This window comes from Ornithorhynchus anatinus, chromosome 6 (assembly GCF_004115215.2).
Source record: "Ornithorhynchus anatinus isolate Pmale09 chromosome 6, mOrnAna1.pri.v4, whole genome shotgun sequence".
NCBI lineage: Eukaryota > Metazoa > Chordata > Mammalia > Monotremata > Ornithorhynchidae > Ornithorhynchus > Ornithorhynchus anatinus.
Genome location: NC_041733.1, coordinates 44,761,838 through 44,783,535, shown reverse-complemented (window position 1 = coordinate 44,783,535; position 21,698 = coordinate 44,761,838).

Below are 21,698 nucleotides of genomic sequence, written 5' to 3'. Positions count from 1 at the left end.
TCTCATAAAGTCACTGATCCCATGTCCCTGACTCTGGGGAAAGTTATATTCAAAGTATCTCAGAGGAGAACTCTCTACTCTTTCAGCAATGGTAGATAGCAATACATTGTTCTTAATGGCAAGCTTATTTCACATTTTTCAGGAAAATGTCCTAAACCAGAATCAGGAGCCCCCGAATGATGAAAGGATATGGTTATGCTGTGCCCATTAACAAAAACCTTATTCACTGAATGCCTTTCTTGATCGTTGCTTAAAAAGTTCAAACTCACACTGAAGATCCAATTGTTATTTACCTTCTTTTTTGTCTTCCTTTTTCGATCCCATGGAAAAGAAGGAAAGCCAGGCTCAATCAATTGTACTTATCAAGCACTCACTGTGTGTACGTAGCTCAGTGGGAAGAGCCCGGGCTTGGGAGTCAGAGGTCACGGGTTCGAATCCCATCTCTGCCACTTGTCAGCTGTGTGACTGTGGACAAGTCACTTAACTTCTCTGTGCCTCAGTTACTTCATCTGTAAAATGGGGATTAAGACTGTGAGCCTCATGTGGGACAACCTGATTACCCTGTATCTTCCCCAGTGCTCAGAACAGTGCTCTGCACATAGTAAGTGCTTAACAAATACCAACATTTTTTTTTGTGGGCAGGGAACGTTTCTACCAACTCTGTTGTAGTACACTCTCCCAAGAGCATCTCACACAGTAAGTGCTCAATAAATACCATTAATTATTGATTGACACAGCTCTGTATTTTGCATCTGGAAGGTCTATTAGAAGAGCCATTGTCCCTGCTTCAAAGGGTGTACTATGTAATAATGATGGTATTTGCTAAGCACTTACTATGTGCCAAGCACTGTTCTAAGCACTGGGGTAGACACAAGGTAATCAGGTTGTCCCACGTGGGGCTCACAGTCTTTATCCCTGTTTTACAGATGAGGGAACTGAGGCCCAGAGAAGTTAAGTGGCTTGCCCAAGGTCACACAGCAGACAAGTGGTGGAGCAGTGATTAGAACCCACATCCTCTGACTCCCAAGCCTGGGCTCTTTCCACCAATGCCCCTTTGAGGTAGTCAAGATTTCAGCTTCAGGAACACATCAGTTGATCATATTTATTGAGTGTTTACTGGGTGCTGAGCACTGCCTTAAGTGTGTGGAAAGTACAGTATAACAGAATTAGTAGATACATTCCCTACCCACAAAAAGCTTGTAGTCTTGGGGGAAAGACAGACATTAATATAAATAAATATATATATGTATATATATAAATATATAAATAAGTGCCATGGGGCTGAGTGAGGGGTGAATAAAGGATGCAAATCCAAGTTCAAGGTCGATGCAAAAAGGAGCTGGCGTAGAGGAAACAAGGGCCTAGTTGGGGAAGGCTGCTTAGAAAGTCGGGAGGAGTCTCTAGTTTACACATAGCTCTAAACATGGACAAGGCCCTAGAAATAGCCTATGTTGTCTCGGGAATATACCAGAACCTTCAACAGCATGCCTATGGCCAGATGTAAAGACAAAACTCTAATTGGAGGGATGAACCAATCATGATATTTGATGAAGTCTGTCTTGGAGACGGCAAGCTCATTATGGGCAGGGAATGTGTCCTTTTATTGTTATATTGTACTCTCCCAAGTGCTTAGTACAAAGCTCTGCACCCAATACACACTCAAATGCAATGTATTGAATCAGTGAATGAATAATGAGGGTATATGGAAATATCTGATTTAGGAGCAATAGTCTTGTTTTGCCATCAATTCAATGGCAGTGGGCATGTCCTCTGAGGGTACCTTGGGATAATGCCTAAAAAATATGGTCATGGCAAGGATCCAAATCCACATCTCTTTACCCCTCCTTCTGGCTTCCATGGTCACACTTAAATCGCCTCACTTTCTGAACAGAAAGGTCAGCACATGAGGGAAGAGATTTCCCTGCCATGGTTTATTTGAGTATTTCTGACTTGGTGCCTAAGCAAAAGGGACAGTTTTATCCCATAAAAGACACGATGATCTGGTGTCAGATTTGTGGGTCCAACAAGCAAGTTGCCTCCTCCTAAAGAGGTTGCTTCCTCTCATAAAATTGGCAGTGTGGCGTAGCAGAAAGAGCATGGTCCTGGAAGTCAGGGGACCTGGGTTCCAAACCTGGTTCTGCCTCTTGTCTGCTGTGTCACCTAACTTCTCTGTGCCTTATCTACCTCACCTGTAAAATGGAGATTGAGACTGGGAGCACTTTGTAGGACAGGGACTGTGTTCAATCTGGTTATCTAGTATCTAACCCAGCCCTTAGTACAGCGCCTGGCAAAGAGTAAGTGCTTAATTAATACAATTTTTAAAAAATTACTTTCCAGAGGGGCCAGCCTTCCTAACAACTGGGAGAACCTTGAAGGAGGCATAAAAGTTATCTAAGTATACAGAGTCTGCAGACTCTAAACAGAGTCCAATTTTCCTAAGACCAGGGTCAATCTTGTGTACTTAAATGGAAGTAGGTGAACCCTAGGCAAAAAAAAAGGGAGGGAAATGCTTCCTTTGGTGTTGCAAGTGTGAGTGTGTGTTGTGGGAAACATTTTAAAGCTTTTCCTGTTCTCTTCCATCTCTCTCATTTTCATCTTTTGGATTGGTTCTACCCAAGGAGTACAATTAACTGCGCAAAGCGATTAATTCTGGAGGCAATCCTGATGTAGTTCAATCATAAAATTAATTTTTGATGACTCATGGCCATTAGATCCCTCCAAAATTATAATAGGCACTCAATGAATACTACTGATTGATAACTAAATGGAATTTGTTCATTGGAATACATTAATATGCAATCAACTCAATTTATCAATCATATGTCTAATAATAATAATAATGTTGGTATTTGTTAAGCGCTTACTATGTGCCGAGCACTGTTCTAAGAGCTGGGTTAGATACAGGGTAATCAGGTCATCCCATGTGAGGTTCACAGTTAATCCCCATTTTACAGATGAGGTAACTGAGGCACAGAGAAGTTAAGTGACTTGCCCACAGTCACACAACTGACAAGTGGCAGAGCCGGGAGTCAAACCCGTGACCCTTGACTCCGAAGCCCAGGCTCTTTCCACTGAGCCACGCTGCTTCCCCAGAGCAGCCTAGAGAGCCTGTTGTGTGTAAAGCATTATACTAAAGACTTGGGCAAATGCAACTGAGGTAAAAGACAATCCCTGGCCTTAAGGAGTTTACTGCTATTACCAAATGAATATATAATTTTTCTCCTGTTACCACTACCAGCATCTGCCTGTCTCTCCAATTAGGTTACCAGTTTCACAGGGCAGGGGCTGGGAGTTTTACTGTTATTGTATTCTCCAAATGCATGTAAGATGGCTGTTGGCAGGGAATGGGTCTGCTAACTCTGTATCTTCCAAGGACTTCATACAGACAGTCAGTTGTACTGATTGAGTGCTTACCATGTGCAGAACACTGTACTAAGTGCTTGGGAGAGTACAATATAACCAAAAAGACACATTCCCTACCCTCAGCAAGCTTACAGTATCAAGGGGATGAACCTACAGTCTAGAAGGGCGCTTACTGTGCTCTGTACGTAGTAAGCCACCCAATAAATACCATTGATTTATTGCAGTACGTAGTGTTTTGCAAACAGCAGGAGCTCATTAAACACAAATGAATGAACTGATCGAACTTCTCCTGTTTGTTCAGGATTCAGATTCAAGATTTATAATTATTTTCACAGCTGGCAAGCTCTCTTCTAGGAGAAATTTTCCAAAAAAAAAAAAAAAAAAAGATTTCATATGGAATTTCTAAGGGAGTTTTGCAATTTTTGCAGTTTAATTAAATTCAGTTGATAGCGGACCTTCTTTTCTAACCCCTACATTGATGTAACGCTACCCAGAGAGAGTGCTGATTTTGCTTGATGGAGGGTTTGTTATTATTGTACTTTGGGTCCTAAGTGGAACTGCAAGTACTCAATAAATCTTTTGGTTGGTTTTTCCTTTCAACAAATAAGAAAACAAATAGGTAAGGAAATCTAATTGCATGGTTTTGGACAACTTTCCTTCATTCATCAAAGAGCAAGCTTGCAATTTCAGTCAGCGATAACACCCTCCATAAACTACTGAAAGCTCTGAATTTCAAATCTGGTTATTTTCCTTTAAGACACAGATTCTAGGCAAGTTTGAAAAAGCGATGAAAGATAGATGAGAGTTGAACTCTTCACACCCAAGTAGCCCCTGGGAATTGTGAGGATTTCTTCTGATTTTTCTCTCAACTTTAGCTTTCAAGGAAAAATTACAAATTTTACAACCATTATCTAACAGATTTCTCCTATATGTATATATATATATATATATATATATATATATAAAATGTACATGTGTGGAAATATATTTAGCCAAACTGGCCAATAATATTCAATTTCCCACTTGGTAAACCAAGTTGTCCCTTACATAATGATTTTCGCGCTCTAATTTTCCACTTAGAATAGCTTAGAATAGATTTGGAATAGCTAAGGAAAGCCTATCTGGATGCTGAAATATTTGGACTAATTTAATCTTCCTTTTGGGATGGAGTACTTTCAGCGAGCAGGAGATTTGATTTTAACTGGATCAAGTCTTTCCTCAGTTCTGAGCTTTCAGTCAATTCCCTTTGCATGCCAGCTGTCACAAGAGTGTGTGAGCTAAATTCTCTCGCTAGCCTTCCTGGGTCTTCAAATCATATCACGGGTTTTCCCCCCCACCTCTTCTCCAAGAGTCTTGCTGATGCCACAGGCTAAGATCCTGTTTCTGCTTCACAAAGAGCCACAGGCTAAGATCCTGTTTCTGCTTCACAAAGAGCCACAGGCTATGGAGTGATGAACACCTTTGTATCACTCGCCTCTCTACAAGACTCCACAAGAGAGGAGCATGAAGCTCACTATGCTCCAGGTCTAAACTTGACTAGAATCTGTGTCAAAGGAAAGTAACCTGATATCAAATTCAGAGCTTTCAGTAGTCAGTGGAGTGTGTTATCTCTGACTGAAATTGCCAGCTCGCTCTCTGATGAAGGAAGAAAAGAAGGAAGCAAAGTTGTCCCAAGCCATCCAATTAGGTTTCCTTAACTAAATGAAAGAAACTCAAGCTAAGTAGCCTAAGCTATTGGATAGAGCACTGTCCTGGGAGTCAGCAAACCTGAGTTCTAATCCTGACCACTTGTCCACCGAGTGATCTTGGGCAAGTCACTTCACTTCTTTGTGCCTCAGCTCCCTTGTCTGTAAAATGGGGATTAATACTCTGAGCCCTGTGTGGGATACAAACTGTGTCCAACCTGAATAGCTTGTATCTATCCCAGCGCTTAGTACAGTGCCTAGCACATAGTCAGTGTTTAACAAATACCATTAAAAAAAATCCTCCAGGAGAACAGAACTAAATTCAGGACAGCCAGAGTACAAGTAATCAACCACCCTGGCCTACTTGATATCTATACAGTATATTAAAAAAGTAAGGAACAGGCAATTATCCCACAAATTTAAGTTATAAAGCCAGTCAGTACAGATACCTTGGGTCAGAAGAAAATCGACTTTGGGTACTAATTGATGGAATGGTGTAGGCAACTGGGTCCTTTCTTTTGGGAGGTGCAGAGACAGTTTTATGTAGTGCTAACCCCAGGAAACAAGGTACTCCAGAATCCCACTGGTTCTTCCTACACAATTCCAGCATCTGGTCAACAGTGCTTATTGAGCACTTACTGTGTGCAGACCACTGTATTAAGTGCTTGGGAGAGTAAAGTAAAACAATAAACGGACACATTCCCTGCCCACAACAAACTCACAGTCTAGAGGGGTAGACAGGCATAAATATTAATAAATGAATTACAGATATGGACATAAGTGCTGTGGGGCCGGGAGGGTCAGCCCCCTGCAGACCCTCTGCACTTTATCCCACAGCCTCCCACACCTCCCCATCTGTCTTTTCCTCTCCACCCAAACTGCTAATACACCAGTCCAGGCACTTGTCTACCACATCAACTTCCTCACTAATCAACTAATCTCTTCACTCCATTCATCCCTCTACTGCCTGGTTCATTGCTCTAAAACATCCCACTCGTACACATCTCTCCGCTTCTCAAAAACTTCCAGTGGTTTCCCACTCCCCTCATTTCAAGCAGAACCTCCTGACTGTTAACTTAAAAACACTCTCACCCTCCTACTTATTCACGCCCTTCTCCCACTAAACCCCAACTGGCACCCTTAGTTCTGCCCAACTTAATCTACTCATTCTGTCTCATCAATAATAACTGTAATCATGGTATTCGTTAAGTGCTTAGACAGTGACAAGCATCGTACAAAGCTCTGGGGTAGATTTTTTGAAAGGTATTTATTAAGTGTTTACTACTTACCAGGCACCGAAATAAGTGCTGGGACAGATACAAGCTCACAGTCTTAATCTCCATTTTATAGATGAAGAAAATGAAGCACAGAGAAGTTAAGAGACATGTCCAAGGTCACACAACAGACAAGATGCAGAGCCAGGATTAGAATGCAGGTCTTTCTGCCTCCCGGGCTTGTGCTTGATCCATTAGGCCAGGGTGCTGCTTCTCATCTTTCCCGCAGCCAACCTTTTGCTTTCCTCCTACTGCCACTTAGAACCATCCAAGCACTTAAATCCTAACAACCTACATAGCACTTCTTTACATATATTATGTACTCGATTACTTTCATCTATTTAAGGGTCTGCCTCCCTCTCTTGAAAGTAAGCTTCTTGAAGGCAGGGATCGTGGATACAAATTCTTTCATATACTTTCAAGTGTCGAATATAAAATTCTGCATAAAGTAGGTGCTCGCTTACGTACATATCTATACTTTATTAATTTATATTAATATAGGTCTCCCCTTCTAGACTGTGAGCTCACTGTGGGCAGGGAATCTGTCTGTTTATTGTTATACTGTACTCTCCCAAGAACTTAATACAGTATTTTAGAGTAAGCACTCAGTAAATACTACTGAATGTGCAATAGAAATTTTTATCTTCTAACTTTTATCTTTTATCTTTTAACTTCTGTGCATACTGAAGTTCCATGAAAAGGAAGACGGCAATGATTCTCAGACAATCCACCAGGTGGTAGTGTGACTTAATAAACTAGACTCCCAGTCACATGGAGGAAGTTGTAAATGTAAGGATTAAAAAATAGGAAGGGTGATTTTTCCTTGCTTACCCTGGGCTGCAGATTTCGTCGTCCCTTGTTTAGCTGCAGGAGTTTCCCCCGGCTCTTAAAAGGAACAAATGAAACCAATTACTCGAAAGTATTCTATCACAAAACTACACAACTTGAAGGGAAAACAACAGATTAAAAAAAAATTGGCTGTGAGCACACGGTCTTTCTACTGAAGAATGAATGCTATCATTAGTGGGATGCTAGGAGTACAAAGAAAAATCTGACTGAATCAAATAAAGGCCTGAAATAAGGCAATCGGGAGAAACTGCTCTGGCTACAGTGTAAAGCAACGATTAGGATGATACTTTACTTTTCTGAGAACCTCAGAAAGTCTCTGAGTGTTTTCATAATCTCAACTCTGTGGATGGGGAATTCGGACACAAAGTAAGTGACCTATTCAGGATTCAGTCAAAGGCGCCCCAGATAATGAGGCACGGGGAATGTGGAAATGGTGTTTCCCCAACTTGTGAGCACATGATCACGACTTCTCCTTTGTCTTTTTTTCCCACCACAATTGTCATCCCAGCTCCAGGCTATGGTGCGTTGTGGGGATATTGATGTAGTGAGTTGGGCATTATTGGGCCTCTTGTCCCTCCCCTTTACTTCTTTAGCCTTGGCCGCTTATTTACCCGGAAAGGAAGAGGATATTAAATACATCACTTTGCTGCACCACAATCCAAAGGAAAAGGACAAAATCCCTGAAGCTAAAAAAAGGTTTTCACAGTAACATCTTTCCCCTCTTGTGGCACTTTATGAATAAGTCAGAGGATTGGCTGTTTTCCCAAAATGGAAAATGTTTAATCATTCAAGAACAAATAGAGGACATGATCTTTAACTCGTCAATTTCAGTCCACGTTTAACATGGGTATGAACATGGTTTCAGTGTACGGTAATCACGAATTCTTCCACAGTGCATGCTTTTTGGTGGGCATTTTGCTCGGGTGTTGTGACTTTCTAACACTTTTTAAGATCAATCATTGATACTTACTGAGCGCTTACTCTGTGCCAAGAACATTATTAGACACTTGGAAGGAGACAATACAGTAAAATTGAGAGACACATTTCCTAACCACAGGAGTTCCATTCATTCACTCAGTCAAGTCGTATTTACTGAACATTATTTGCAGAGCCCTGTATTAAGCACTAAGGAGACTACAATATAAAAATAAACAGACACATTCCCTGCCCACAATGAGTTTACGGCCTATTTATAGATTTATGTATACCATCTGAGCATTTTCAAATTGATTTACTTATGTACACATCTAGAGAAAACTGATCAAGCAATTATTTTGATTACTTGGTCAGGATTTGTATATTTGTTTTCCCCATTTCGGTGTAGACTGTTTGTGGGCAGGGAATGTGTCTCCCAAAAGGCTGGCCTAACCTGACTGATTACTTGGGATATTTTCCAACAATTTGGTAACCCATATGGGACTGCCCTAAACTGCGGTGTCCTGAGTGACCCAGCTACCCTGGATGACCCATGCCGGCAATGTGGTGCGTTCACCCCAGGGCCTTCAGGTAGTTGGACCTTGAGGATGCCGATGGTCAGCGGCAGTCAGGACCTACTGTGTCCCCAGTCTCGAGGGAAAACTTGAACTGGAACGAGTATAAAGAAGGCCAGTAAAGACTGAGCAGAGGTCAGACCCAGACGAGATAAGGGCTGTACCGGAGGCCAGTTATTTTTACTGTGCAGGGGTCGTGGTCCGGGTGAATGAGGAGGTGTGATAGCTGGCATTGTCCAGAGATTTTGAGCCTGTTCTTAGTGTGTGTGTGGAAAGCCTTCCAAAAGCTTGTTCGGCCGGTAAACTTCCTATTCAATCAACCATCGCAAAACGCCGAGTGGCGGATTTATGTCACTAATGGGAAAGGTATTTGGGAAATGATGGTACACAGATCTGGCCCACATGGGGTAGATTCGATTACTGTAAATTGAAGGCCTTGTGCTTGCGACTAGTAGACTTACCACCACCTGGGCAGATAGATCATTGGTATTGTTGGGCTGTCCCCTTAGATAGAAGCTGTCCCACAGGGACGTTCCTGGTAAATAAAGTCTCCATGGTAGGAGCCAAAAATTCCCCTTCCCTACCTTATGTGCAACCTGGGCCGGCTGCCCACCCCACTAATGAACTGGCTCCTATTTTACCTTTTCCTAACACCCCAACTAATCTCTACCCTATTTTGTGACAGCCTATTCAAAATCCCCTGGCAGGTCAACCGAACCAGCCTGCCCTGCTTAGTTTTCGGCAGTACACTCCCTGAAGGTACCAAGATTTGGCCACATGGCAGAAAGACACACCACCTTTTTCCCAGGACCCCAATTCGGTGGTCAAACGACTGAGTGATCATCATCAGGGGCCTTAATCCAATTTGGAGTGATATGGAAGCCTTCCTCACCAGGGATGAGAAAACAAAAATAATAGAGGCAGTGAGACAGTTAGGAGTACAGGCTGCTGGGGCTCTTGTGGTGTGGCACGAGGTCTACCCTCAGTGGAATCTGGAACACCAGGCTGAGTTTGATGCATTAGTAAGAGCTCGCCAGGTTTCAATTCAAGGTATGGAAAGGGCAGAGAGAAGCCTTTAGATTACAACAAATTCCATTCGATCCAACCAGGAGCTGAGGAAACCCCAAATGTATTTTTTACCCGCCTGTGTGATGAGGCTCGCCAGTAGGCTCGACTGGGCTCAGATAACCTCAGGGACCTCAGGTCAATAGTAGCAGCATTTGTAAACCAATCTACCCCCGACATAAAGGAATATTTCCACCGTTACTGTCCCGGATGGAAAGGGAAAGCTATGACAGAAATTAGAGGGATGGCTATTTATGTGTACGAAGGAAGAAGAAGGAAAAGGAGAAAGAGAAGAGACAGTGAGTGAAGGAATTGTATGTGTATGAAGGAAGAAGGAGGGAAAAGGAGAAAGAGAAGAAAAGGTGAAGGATTTGCAGCTAATGGTGGCAATGTTAGGGGAAGCGGACAGAGGTGGATCAGTCAGAAGGATAAATGGACTTGAAATGTAGGGAGACAAGAGGGAACCCAGATGGGGAGTGGGCAACCAGTACTCAGACCCAGTGGCCTGTTATTGGTGCCATCAGCCAGATCATTCCAAGAAAAATTGTCAGCCCTGGAAAAGGAGCTGGGACAATGCCAAAGACCAGCAGGTGGCTGACAAAGACCCCCGGGTTCACCTGGGCCATTCTCTGAACACCCCCAGATCAGCTGATGGGATGACGGGCTCGAGGGAGAATGGGAGGAAGTAGAAGGGACTGACAGTTTAATTGTGCTACAGATACCCATGGCCCATTCCCCTGGCAGCCAGGAACCTTATATTAATTTGAAAACTGGGACAGAAATGTATAAGTGCTTATTAGACACAGGCACTATGAATGGGCCTTGAATAAAAATCCTGGGAGCCTGTAGGGAAACGGTAATGGGGGTGGGCAGCCAACCTCTTAGGTGCGGTGAGACTCGAACCAACATCTGTGAAACTAGGTCTGGTGACTGTAGAACACTCCTTCCTGTTTATAGACCAGTCCCCCACCAATCTGCTGGGGAGGGATCTGTTGTGTAAACTGACGGCCACTATAAGGTGTGACTCTGAGGGGGGCTAACCCTGGAAGTGCCAGTCGATAATTGGTCTGCACTCACCATGCTGCTTCAGATCCCAGAGGATAACATCCCTCCTCAATTGGCTCAGTTGTCGACTCCTTATGGGGGTGAGCTACTATTGACGTTGGACTCCTTAAAGGAGCTACCCTGGTGAAGATCAGAGAAAAGTTTGGGAAACCATCAGTCAGACCCCAGTATCCCCTTAGCCGCTGTGGGAAGAGTGCCCTATCTGTGAGTTCACCCCTCCGCTGAGCAACCCACAGGGAGGACACAGAACTGCTACAGAATGGGAACTGTCCCAATCAGATAGACATCCTGGGAACACTGGGAGGGCTAACCAGTACAAGGGGGCTTCATAGCATTGCTGCTATTGTTAGTTGTAGGCATTTAGACCGAGCCCTGCAGAGCCTGCCCTGCTGATTAGGACTCGGACCCCCTCCTTCGCTTGCTTGCTGCACTAAAGTCATGTAAGTGTACCCAATAAAGAGGCAGAATTGATCACTCTGGCTAGATGTCTGGTCTTTGGCTCATCATTGCCCAAAGTAAAGAACCCGGAGCCGTCCTCAGGTCAGCAACCCCAGAAGATTTGGGGGGCAGCTCCCCACAGGCACGAAGTGGAACATGGTATTGAGTTCTTAATAGAAGTTTACCAGCAAGCCGGCATCGTAATCCCTTGTACATCCCCGTGTGAAGCAGTGTGGCTTAGTGGAAAGAACATGGGCTTGGGAGTCAGAAGACATGGGTTCTAATCCTAGCTCCACCATTGTCTGCTATGTGACCTTGGGCAAGTCACTTCACTTCTCTATGCCTCAGTTACCTCATCTGTAAAATGGGGATTAACACTGTGAGCCCCATGTGGGACAACCTGATTACCTTGTATCCATTCCAGCGCTCAGAACAGCGCTTGGCACATAGTAAGCACTTAATAAATACCATAATTATTATTATTATTATTATTATATGCCTCACCTACCGGTAAGGAAACCCAAAACAGATAATGACGGCAAGCCTGTCTACAGATTTGTATAAGACATCAGAGCAATTAACCAGTATGTGATCCGAAGATATGCTGTAGTCCCCAAACCGACAACCATTGTTACTTCCATCCCAGAGGAAGCTAAGTATTTCACTCTGATAGATCTGTGTGTTGAGTTCTTTGGTATCCCAGTTAACCCTCGGTTCTAAATCCTCTTCGCCTTTATGTGGAAGGGGGAGCAATTAACCTGACACGACTCCCCCAGGGCTATGTCGAGAGCCCTACCTTGTTCTCCCAAATCCTAAAGCAGGACCTGGAGACTATTGTTTTGTCGGCCAATTCCCAGTTGGTTCAGTATGTCAATGACTTGCTTCTTGTCACCCTTTCCAAACCGGACTGTGAAACAGATACTCTAGCCTTATTACAGGGACTGGCAGAGAAGGTCCATAAAGTTTCCCTGAAGAAGCTCTAGTATTGCTTCACTGAAGTAGAGTGCCTTGAATACAAACTTGGGGCCGGATATCGGAAACTGGCTCCAACTCGAGTAGAAGCCCTCCAGAACCTTGCCATACTGGTCACAAAAAGGCAGGTGAAAGCTCTACTGGGGTGGCCAGATACTGCAAAGCCTAGATACCAGCCTTCAGAGAAATCGTGAAGCCCCTAGTTGCTCTCACTTGGAAAGAAGAATCAGAGCCCCTTCAGCCGACCATGGAGGTAAGACATGCTATTAAGACTTTACAAACTGCTTTACTCTCAGTTCCCACCCTAGGGGTCCTCAACTACAAGAAGGATTTCTACCTGTTTATCCATGATTGGGGTAGAGTGATTTCTGGGGTTCTACGTCAGCAGCTCGGACACTGAAAAAGACTTATAGCTTACTATTCCGCCCAATTGTACTCTGCAGTGACAGGAGACCTCGGATGCCTCCAGGCTGTCACTGCGGCTGCCCTCCTTGTAGAAAAGTCCAGGAATTTGGTGGTGGGCTACTGGCTAATTATCCTGGCCCCCCATGAGGTGGAGGCCCTCCTCTTGCATAGCAGCACACAGGCCTTCTCCTGCCAGAGACTGGCCCATTATGAAACTGAACTATTAGCAGTAGAGAATGTCACCCTTCAGAGGTTCAGGGAGCTGAATCCCACGACCCTAGTTCTGGAGATCCTCACGGAGGGAGGAGAGTGACTTTCATGACTGGAACCAGATCAGATTTGTCTGACCTCCCCCTTGAGAATCCTGACTTGACTCTGTTCACAGATGGCTCTTCCTTCATACTTGAGGGATGGCAACACACAGGAGCAGCAGTTGTCACTTTGTATGATACCTTGTGGGCCGCATCGCTGACACAGGGCAGTGCTCAGGCGGCAGAACTGAGTGCCTTGATTCAAGCCTGCACCTTGGCCCAGGGGAAGGCAGTCAACATCTATACAGACTCCAGGTATGTGTTCGGGGTATACCAAACCATAGGAGCTCTCTGGAAACTGAGGGGATTTCTCACTGACTCTGGAGGCAGAATTGCTAATGCCAATCATATCCAACAACTCCTGGATGCGATTCACCTGTCGAGCCAGATAGTGGTCATACACTGTACATCCCACACCGAGGTGAAGACCCGTCTCCCTAGGCAACACCAGAGCAGACCATGCTGCCAAGCAGGCAGCCCTTCGGCTCCCCCGCGATCCCCTCACCTGCGTCGTCCAGCCGGCGGAAGGGTCCTCGCTCCCTCCCTATGACCCCCTGGAAGTACAGGAATGGAGAGATAAGTATGAGGCAGAGGAGAGACGGGGTTATGGGTCTCCACCTAGGTAAAGCCTTTCCATCCTAAAGCCCTTTACCCAACTGTGTGCATCCAGCTACACTCAACAGGCCACTTTGAGGCCCAAGGGGTGGTGGATTCCATTGTGCAGGAATGGGTAGCCCCCGGAATTCATCCTGTAGCCATAAGAGTTACCAATAGTTGCAAGACTTGTCAGGCCTAAAACTCTAAAGCCAGGATTGAACTAAGGAAAGGGAAGCATCCATCGGCATACCAGCCTTTTGAGGCATTACAAATCGATTTTGCCCAGCTTCCTCACTGCCAGCAGTATAAGTTTGCGCTGGTGATAGTGGATAAGTTGACCCACTGGATCAGGCATTCCCCGCCTCACAAGCCATGGCCAAGGTTGTTAGAAATGCGCTGCTCAGAGACATTATCCCCAGGTATGGCTTACCTGTAACTATCCACTCCGACAGGGGACCTCACTTCAGCGAGACTCACCTAGCGGAGTTATATAAATGCTTTGGGATTCAAAGGCAACTGCACACCCCTTACCACCCTGCTAGTGCCGGCCCGGTAGAGCAGGCAGATGGGGAAATCAAAACCATGTTGGGAAAAATTCGCAGAGAGATGCACCCTATTGTCTCGTACACCCTTAAGAATCAGCCTCGAGAGATTTGCAGGTCTCCCTGTATGAGTTGCTCTTTGGGCACCCCGCCCCTGTTGCTAAACAGTTTTCGCTTGTTTATACCTCCATGCTGGGAGGGGATGAACAATTAACCCATTATGTCAGAGCCCTCCAACAGTTCCTGAGGCAGCTACATAAGGCCGGAGCCCTTCACCAGCCAGCCCCGGTGGACCGCCACTTGCACCCTTACGTGCCCGGAGATTTCGTGTGGATCCTGAACCACCGGAGGTCCACGTCAACTGTGCTGAAGTGGGACGGCCCATTCCAGGTGCTTCTGACCATGCAAGCTGCAGTGAACGTGGCAGAGAGGGAACACCTGGCTCCACCACTCACACCTTAAACGAGCTGTAAGAAGCTGACGTTATATTCCTTTTGCTTCCCTCTGGCTCACGCAATGACGATACAACTTACAGATTGCTCCAAGACCACTTTGCCAATTCCTCCTATGACTACCGCTCTGCCGCTCATTTTTATCTCTGGGTTAATTGGATTGGGCAACCCAATGCCAGACTGACAAACTTTTTCTGTGGCCGGGGAAACCAGAGAGGGGAGTGTTACAACCTGATTGACCTGGTGCCGGATCTCCTATTGAGTATTACGATCCCTGGCTATGTGTTTATTTGCAGGTCTTGAGCCTACGAAACCCTACCCCGCTGGTGGTTTGGGACTTGCGGAATCGCAACCCTGCTACCACTACCAACTGTGTTCAAACATTCGTGGGTTGTTATGCCATCCCACTTGATTCACAACTTTGATTCATAGTGGCACAGATGTAGATGCAATTTCAGACCTCCATCCTTGCCCCCCATCCCCCACCTCCACCCCGGCAGAATTGGGCAACCAAGGTCTTTGGCATTTTATTTGCCCCTTTGGGTCTGGGACATCTGACCTCGGCCTTTCTGAATATGTCTGGAGAAAATAAGAAATTCGCAGCTGAAGTAAGGACAGGACTCACCGCTTTGCAGGAGAAGGGTGGATTCCTGGCATGGGTGACTCTGCATAACTGGATGGCATTAGACATATTAACTGCACTCCAGGGAGAGACCTGTGCCCTCACCATCCAATCTTGCTATATGTTTGTCAACAGATCAGACTTGATTCACTCTGTATTACAGAGCCTCCAGCATGTGATTGAGGAAACCCACTCAGCCCATACCAAGCATGGGCGATGGGACCCTACTTCCTGGTTTTCCTGGTTGAACCTGCAAGGTTGGGGGCAGGGAGTCCTTTGATTCTTGGTTATTGGCATTGCTCTTTTCGTCATCTTTCGGTTCTTGCTGACCAGCTGCCTTGGTCTCCTGTCTCGCCTGGTCTCCCCTCACCCTTCCCACACCCACCTTATGCGATGCTCATGAGAAACGCTCCAGGCTTGACGTTAAATATGGGCCTTAGGGTCTGTGCCGGACCCAGGCCCAAAGAGGGGAACTGTGGTCAAGCCTTAACCCTGCTCATTTATATGCATTACTGTCATTGAAAATGTATACTGATTAGTTTGTGTTCACTTCCCACCCAGGAAAACTGCGACTGGCAAGGCCAGGATCCACCTTATCAGCAACTGCTGCCCGTAGCCTTGAGACTCAAATTATCAGCAACCTTAGCAGCAACCAATCACTGACCGCTGCCCATACTCTTGAAACCCAACACCTGCACTTGCCAAAGACTTCTCCAGGCTCAGAGTATCCTCTGGATGACCCAGAGTCGATAATGAAGGAGCTTGGCATATAATGAGGAGATAATGTAGACAACAACACACAGGGGCAGAACTGCACTTGATATGCCGGTGCAGCACACAAACCAATAGGACTTGAGGGGAAGGATCGGACTAGAGGGAAGGACTTGGTCCTGCGTTACCCAGGGAAGTGGGACCAGTGGGAAATATAAGGATGGGCTCATCCTCACCTCTTTGTCTACCAAACAGCCACTGACCTTCTGTTGCAACCAAATGAATAAAAGGCTGGCCTTAACCCGACTCATTATGTGGGATATTTTCCAACACTCTCCGGGTTGTATGCCTGGACAGGAGAAACCTGAGTGGAGTAACAGCTGATTTCTCCAGACTACAACACCTCTTGAATCCAGGGCGCTGGATAATAATGATAATAATAATAACAGTACACTTAATGTGCACTAAAAGTCTATATACTATAGTATACACTTAGAGAAGCAGTGTGGCTTAGTGGAAAGAGCTTGAGCATGGAAATCAGAGGACCTAATTCTGGCTTCTAATCCTGGCTCCGCTATCTTGTCCACTGTGTTACCTTGGAAGAGTCATTCATTCATTCATTCATTCAATCATATTTATTGAGCGCTTACTGAGTGCAGAGCACTGTTCTAAATGCTTGGGGGAGTACAATGCAACAGTAAACGGTCACATTCTATGCCATAACAAGTTTACAGTCTAGAGGGTGGGAAATAGACAACAGTACAAATAAATAAAATTACAGGTATGCACATAAGTCCTGTGGGGCTGGGAGCAGGCAAGAACAAAGGGAGCAAGTCAGGGCAATGCAGAAGGGTGCGGGAGAAGCCGAAAAGGGGGCTTAGTCAGGGAAGGTATCTTGGAGGAGATAAGCCTTCAATAAGTCACTTCTCTGTGCTTCAACTACCTCATCTGCAAAATGGTGATTCAATATTTGTTCTCCCTCTTACTTACACTCCCAGGCCCATTTTCTTTCCATTAGACCACACTGCCCTCCAACTGTTTAGTGACCACAGAAAAGCTCCTTTCTTTGGCTCCATTTCCCATTTATGAGGCAGCATCTTCTGTCATCTCTTGAGGATTTTAGGAAGCCGAACATTTCCAGGCACAGACAAGGTCTAGAGGAAACTCAACCCTTTCCTCTGAGAGGCTCCAAGCACCCTCCTCATCCAGTGAAATTGCCTCTATTCCTAAGGAGTCAGAAGGGTGGCCTCAGATTGACTCTGGCCCTCTGGGTGACCTTAGGGACACCCCTGAGGTCTCCTGCTGTCCTTCTCTGCACTCCTAGAAATGAAGAGAAGTCTCCCCCAACACCCAAGGAGGTGTGAAGAGGCGCTCAAGGCCCGAGGGCAAACACATCCTGAGGTCTCATGAGCCCTGCAGGGTCAGGGCTAGCAGTAGCACTCACCTATCGCTGACAGGGCTCACATTCTTGCTTTCCTTTCCTGTTTCTCCTTTCCCTCAGGACTGAGCGTTAGAGAGGCAGCCGCCAAGGTATATTTTTGTGCTAGGTTAATGAGTAAACCAGGAGCCTCTGTGGCTGCCTCCTGCAGAGAATTGGGGAGGGACCCCCATGCCCCATTGACAACTGAGTGGGCACCAGAGGCTCATCAGGGGAGGCTAGCGGGCAGAGTGCTGGGTCTGCTGGGCTGGTGCACTTGGGACATTGAACATCATTCCAAATAACAACAATTAAAATAATTATAATCTGTATTAAGCACTGACTGTGTGCTGTGGGAGGCACAAGATAATCAGGTTAGACACAGTTCCTGTTCCACATGGGGCCACCAGTCTGAAAGGGAGGGGGAGCAGGTATTTAACTTCCATTATACAGATGAGGAAACTGAGGTACAGAGAATTTAAGTGACTTGCCCAAGGTCACATAGCAGTCATGTGGCTGTGTGCTTAATAAATTCTATCATTTTTATAGGAAAGACTCACCCTCCATCCCTCCTCTTTTCCCTGCTCCATTATGTTCTGCAATCAGGAAGTTCATTTTTTCATCTTATCTATTTTCTTCCGTGAATGCCAGATAAAGATTCTACTGTTATCCCCTAAGGCTTCGGAACCAACTCACCCCCTCTCCCACAGCCCTCATGCACATAGGCATACTGGATTGCTTCCCTTACCTGTAATTTATTTTAATGTCTGTCTGTAAACTCCTTGAGGGCGGGGATTATGGCTATCTACCTCATTATACTCTCCTAAGGGCTCAGGCTGAATGCTCATTTAACTTCTCTGTGCCTTCCTTACCTCCTCTGTAAAATGGGGATTAAGACCCTGAACCCCATGTGAGAAAGGGGCTGTGTCCAACCTGATAAGCTTGTATCTATCCTAGCGCTTAGTACAGTGCCTGGCATATAGTAAGAGCCCACTGTGGACAGGGATTGTCTCTATTGCTATACTGTACTTTTCAAGCCCTTAGTACAGTGCTCTGCACAGAATAAGCGCTCAGTAAATACAACTGAATGAATGAAAGCACTTAACAAATACCATACAAAAGAGGGAGCACTCACTAAGCACGTTGATTGATGTTTGCTGGACTTCTGTATTCACCACGCAGCAAAGAACTTGCCTGAGGAACCCTGTGCCTGAAGTCACGTTGCACTCAGGTCAAGGGACATTTCCTTGATTCAGTCAATAAGATTTATTGAGTGCTTTCTTTGCGCAAAGAACTGTACTATGCACTTGACCAGTCCAGCAGGGCTCTAGCTAGCTTCTGGTCAGTAGCGGGCAGTAGTGAGGGTCCTCAGGGGTTTCTGCAATCAGCTCCGTCCCCTTCCCTCTTGATGATGGTGGTATCTTGGAGATCTGCAGCCATTTCTCAGGGTGCCCTACGTTAAAGCAACGTGACCCATTGGATAGAGCACGGAATCTGCTCTAGAGGATCTAAATTTTAATCCCGGCTCTGCCACTAGCCTGCTCTGTGACCTTGGGCAGATCACTCAACGTCTTTGCACCTCCATTTACAAATCTGTAAAATGGGAATTAACTACCTGTTCTTCCTCCCCCTTAGAGGGTGAGCTCCATGTGGGATAGGGAGGGCAGGGATGAGAAAGGAGTTTGAAGAGCACAGAGGCCTATGCAAAGGGCTGCTCTGTTGGCACTGTCTTGGCTTTTTGCAGGTCTGGCTCAGGGAGAGTTGGGGATGGGGCCAGCCACTCTCCATCTTGGTCTTGTGGCAGCCTCCTCCTCATGCCTTTTCTACTCTTTTCCAACTCCATACTGGGCTTCCTCAGTTCCTTTTCTCACTGTCCCACTTAGAGGCCAGCCCTAGCCAGTCTTCTTCAGGGTGTGGCCAGGGTAATACAGTCCTCTAGACTCCTCATGGTCCTCATGGGCATTTGAGCAGCCAATTCTGCTAATTTCTGCTAATTCTGTTGTATCTTGCTCTTCCGAGTGCTTAGTACATAGTAAGTGCTCAATAAATACCATTGATTGACTGATTGGTTGATAGATGGCTGGGAATTAGAGCCTCCTTTTCCACTGCAGCCCCAAACGGCTTCTGCTTCTGGACTGGCAATTGACATTCTGGAGTTTGGCTAAAGGTCACATGGAATTTCTGGGCAGCAGGATCTGTCTTGTAGCAGATACTTCAGCAATAGATGGTTGGAGGGCTGGAGAAGATAAAAGCTTTGGCTGCTTCCTTTCTCACCACCGCCTGGAGAGCATTCATTGTAAAATAACCACTGCTTCCTGCCAGCTATTTCCAGACCCAGGTGGAAACACGCTAGAATACAGGGCTGTGGAATAAAGTGTATGAGTAAACAGTGACTCTTTTGGTCCTATTTTCTTCCCAGTCTTCTTCAGGCAGTGTAGACTTTCCTCTCCCTGCTCAGGCAATGAGAATGGTACTGATTGTGTCTAGTTACACTAGCGTAGTACACTGTATTGTGTTGGAAAGAAGCAGCATGGCCTCGTGGAAAGTGAACAGCCATGGGAGTCAGAGGAGCTGGGTTCTAATCCCAGGACCACCACATGCCTGTTGGGTGGCCTTGAACAAGTCACTTAATTTCTCTATACCTCAGTCCCTTAACCTGCAATATGAGGATGAATAATAATAATAATAATGTTAGTATTTGTTAAGCACTTACTATGTGCAAAGCACTGTTCTAAGCACTGGGTAGACACAGGGTAATCAGGTTGTCCCACGTGAGGTTCACAGTTAATCCCCATTTTACAGATGAGGTAACTGAGGCACAGAGAAGTTAAGTGACTTGCCCACAGTCACACAGCTGACTGTGTGATTACCTCGTATCTACCCCAGAGCTTAGAACAGTGCTTGGCACATAGTAAGCGCTTAACAAATACCAACATTATTATTATTACAAAGCTCCACCCATAGTCAGCACTCAATAAATACGTTTGACTGATTGATGATGTAAGCTGAGGAATAGTTGGAGGGATTGAGAGGAGGAAAAAGGAAAGAACAGGGATGGAAGAGAAAGATATGCCGATGCCTTGTCTGGGTCCCTGGTACATCACGAATGATTGTTCCATGGGTGGCCTTCGCCAAGTAGCAGGGGCATTATTGATAAAGACAGTTATCCTTCAGGGGACAGGACCCAGCCCCTCAGTGACACTTTCTTCTGACTCTGTGGCCTGGCCCCTCAGGGCTCAAAGAGGATAGGGGTTGGAGCCAGTACTGTAGGGTAATAATAATAATAATGTTGGTATTTGTTAAGTGCTTACTATGTGCAGAGGACTGTTCTAAGCACTGGGGGAGATACGGGGTAATCAGGTTGTCTCACATGAGGCTCACAGTTAATCCCCATTTTACACATGAGGTAAGTGAGGCACAGAGAAGTTAAGTGACTTGCCCAGAGTCACAGAGTTGACAAGTGGCAGAGCCTGGATTTGAACTCATGACCTCTGACTCCCAAGTCCGGGCTCTTTCCACTCAGCCACGGGGCCTTCTCAGACAAAGGCACACTTTTCCTCATCTCCCACTCCCTTCCGTGTCACCCTGATTCGCTCCCTTTGCTCCTCCCCTATTCCCTGCCCCACAGCACTTATGTAATTTTATTTATTTACATTGATGCCTGTTTACTTGTACTGATGTCTGTCTTCCCCCCCTCTAAATTGTGAGCTCCTTGTGGGCAGGGATTATTTATTGCTGTATTGTATTTTCCCCAAGTGCTTAGTACAGTGCTCTGCACACAGTAAGTGCTCGATTAAATACAATTGAACGAACCAATGAATTGCTGCAGCGGGTGGGTGCAGGAAGTCTGGGGGTGGTGGGCAGGGGCGTGGGGCCTAGGGGAAGCTCCCCTCATTCATTTAGATTGATGTCTACTCCCCCCTCTCCCCACACCCAACCCTAGACTGTAAGCCTGTAGTAGGCAGGGAATGTGTCTGTTTATTGTTAAATCTCCTCCCCTGTTCTTTCTCCCTCCCTCCAGGCTCGCATCTCCTCCTGCCTTCAGGACATCTCCACCCAGATGTCCGGATGTCCTCCGGCCACCTAAAACTCAACATGTCCAAGACTGAGCTCCTTATCTTCCCTCCCAAACCCTGTCCTCTCCCTGATTTTCCCGTCACTGTGGGTGGCATGACCATCTTTCCCATCTCACAGGCCCGCAAACTTGGTGTCATCCTTGACTCCGCTCTCTCATTCACCCCACACATCCAATGTCAACAATACCTCACCTTCACAACATCGCCAAGATCCGCCCTTTCCTCTCCATCCACACAGCTACCAAATTATTCATTCAATAGTATTTATTGAGCGCTTACTATGTGCAGAGCACTGTACTAAGCGCTTGGGATGAACAAGTCGGCAACAGATAGAGACAGTCCCTGCCGTTTGACGGGCTTACAG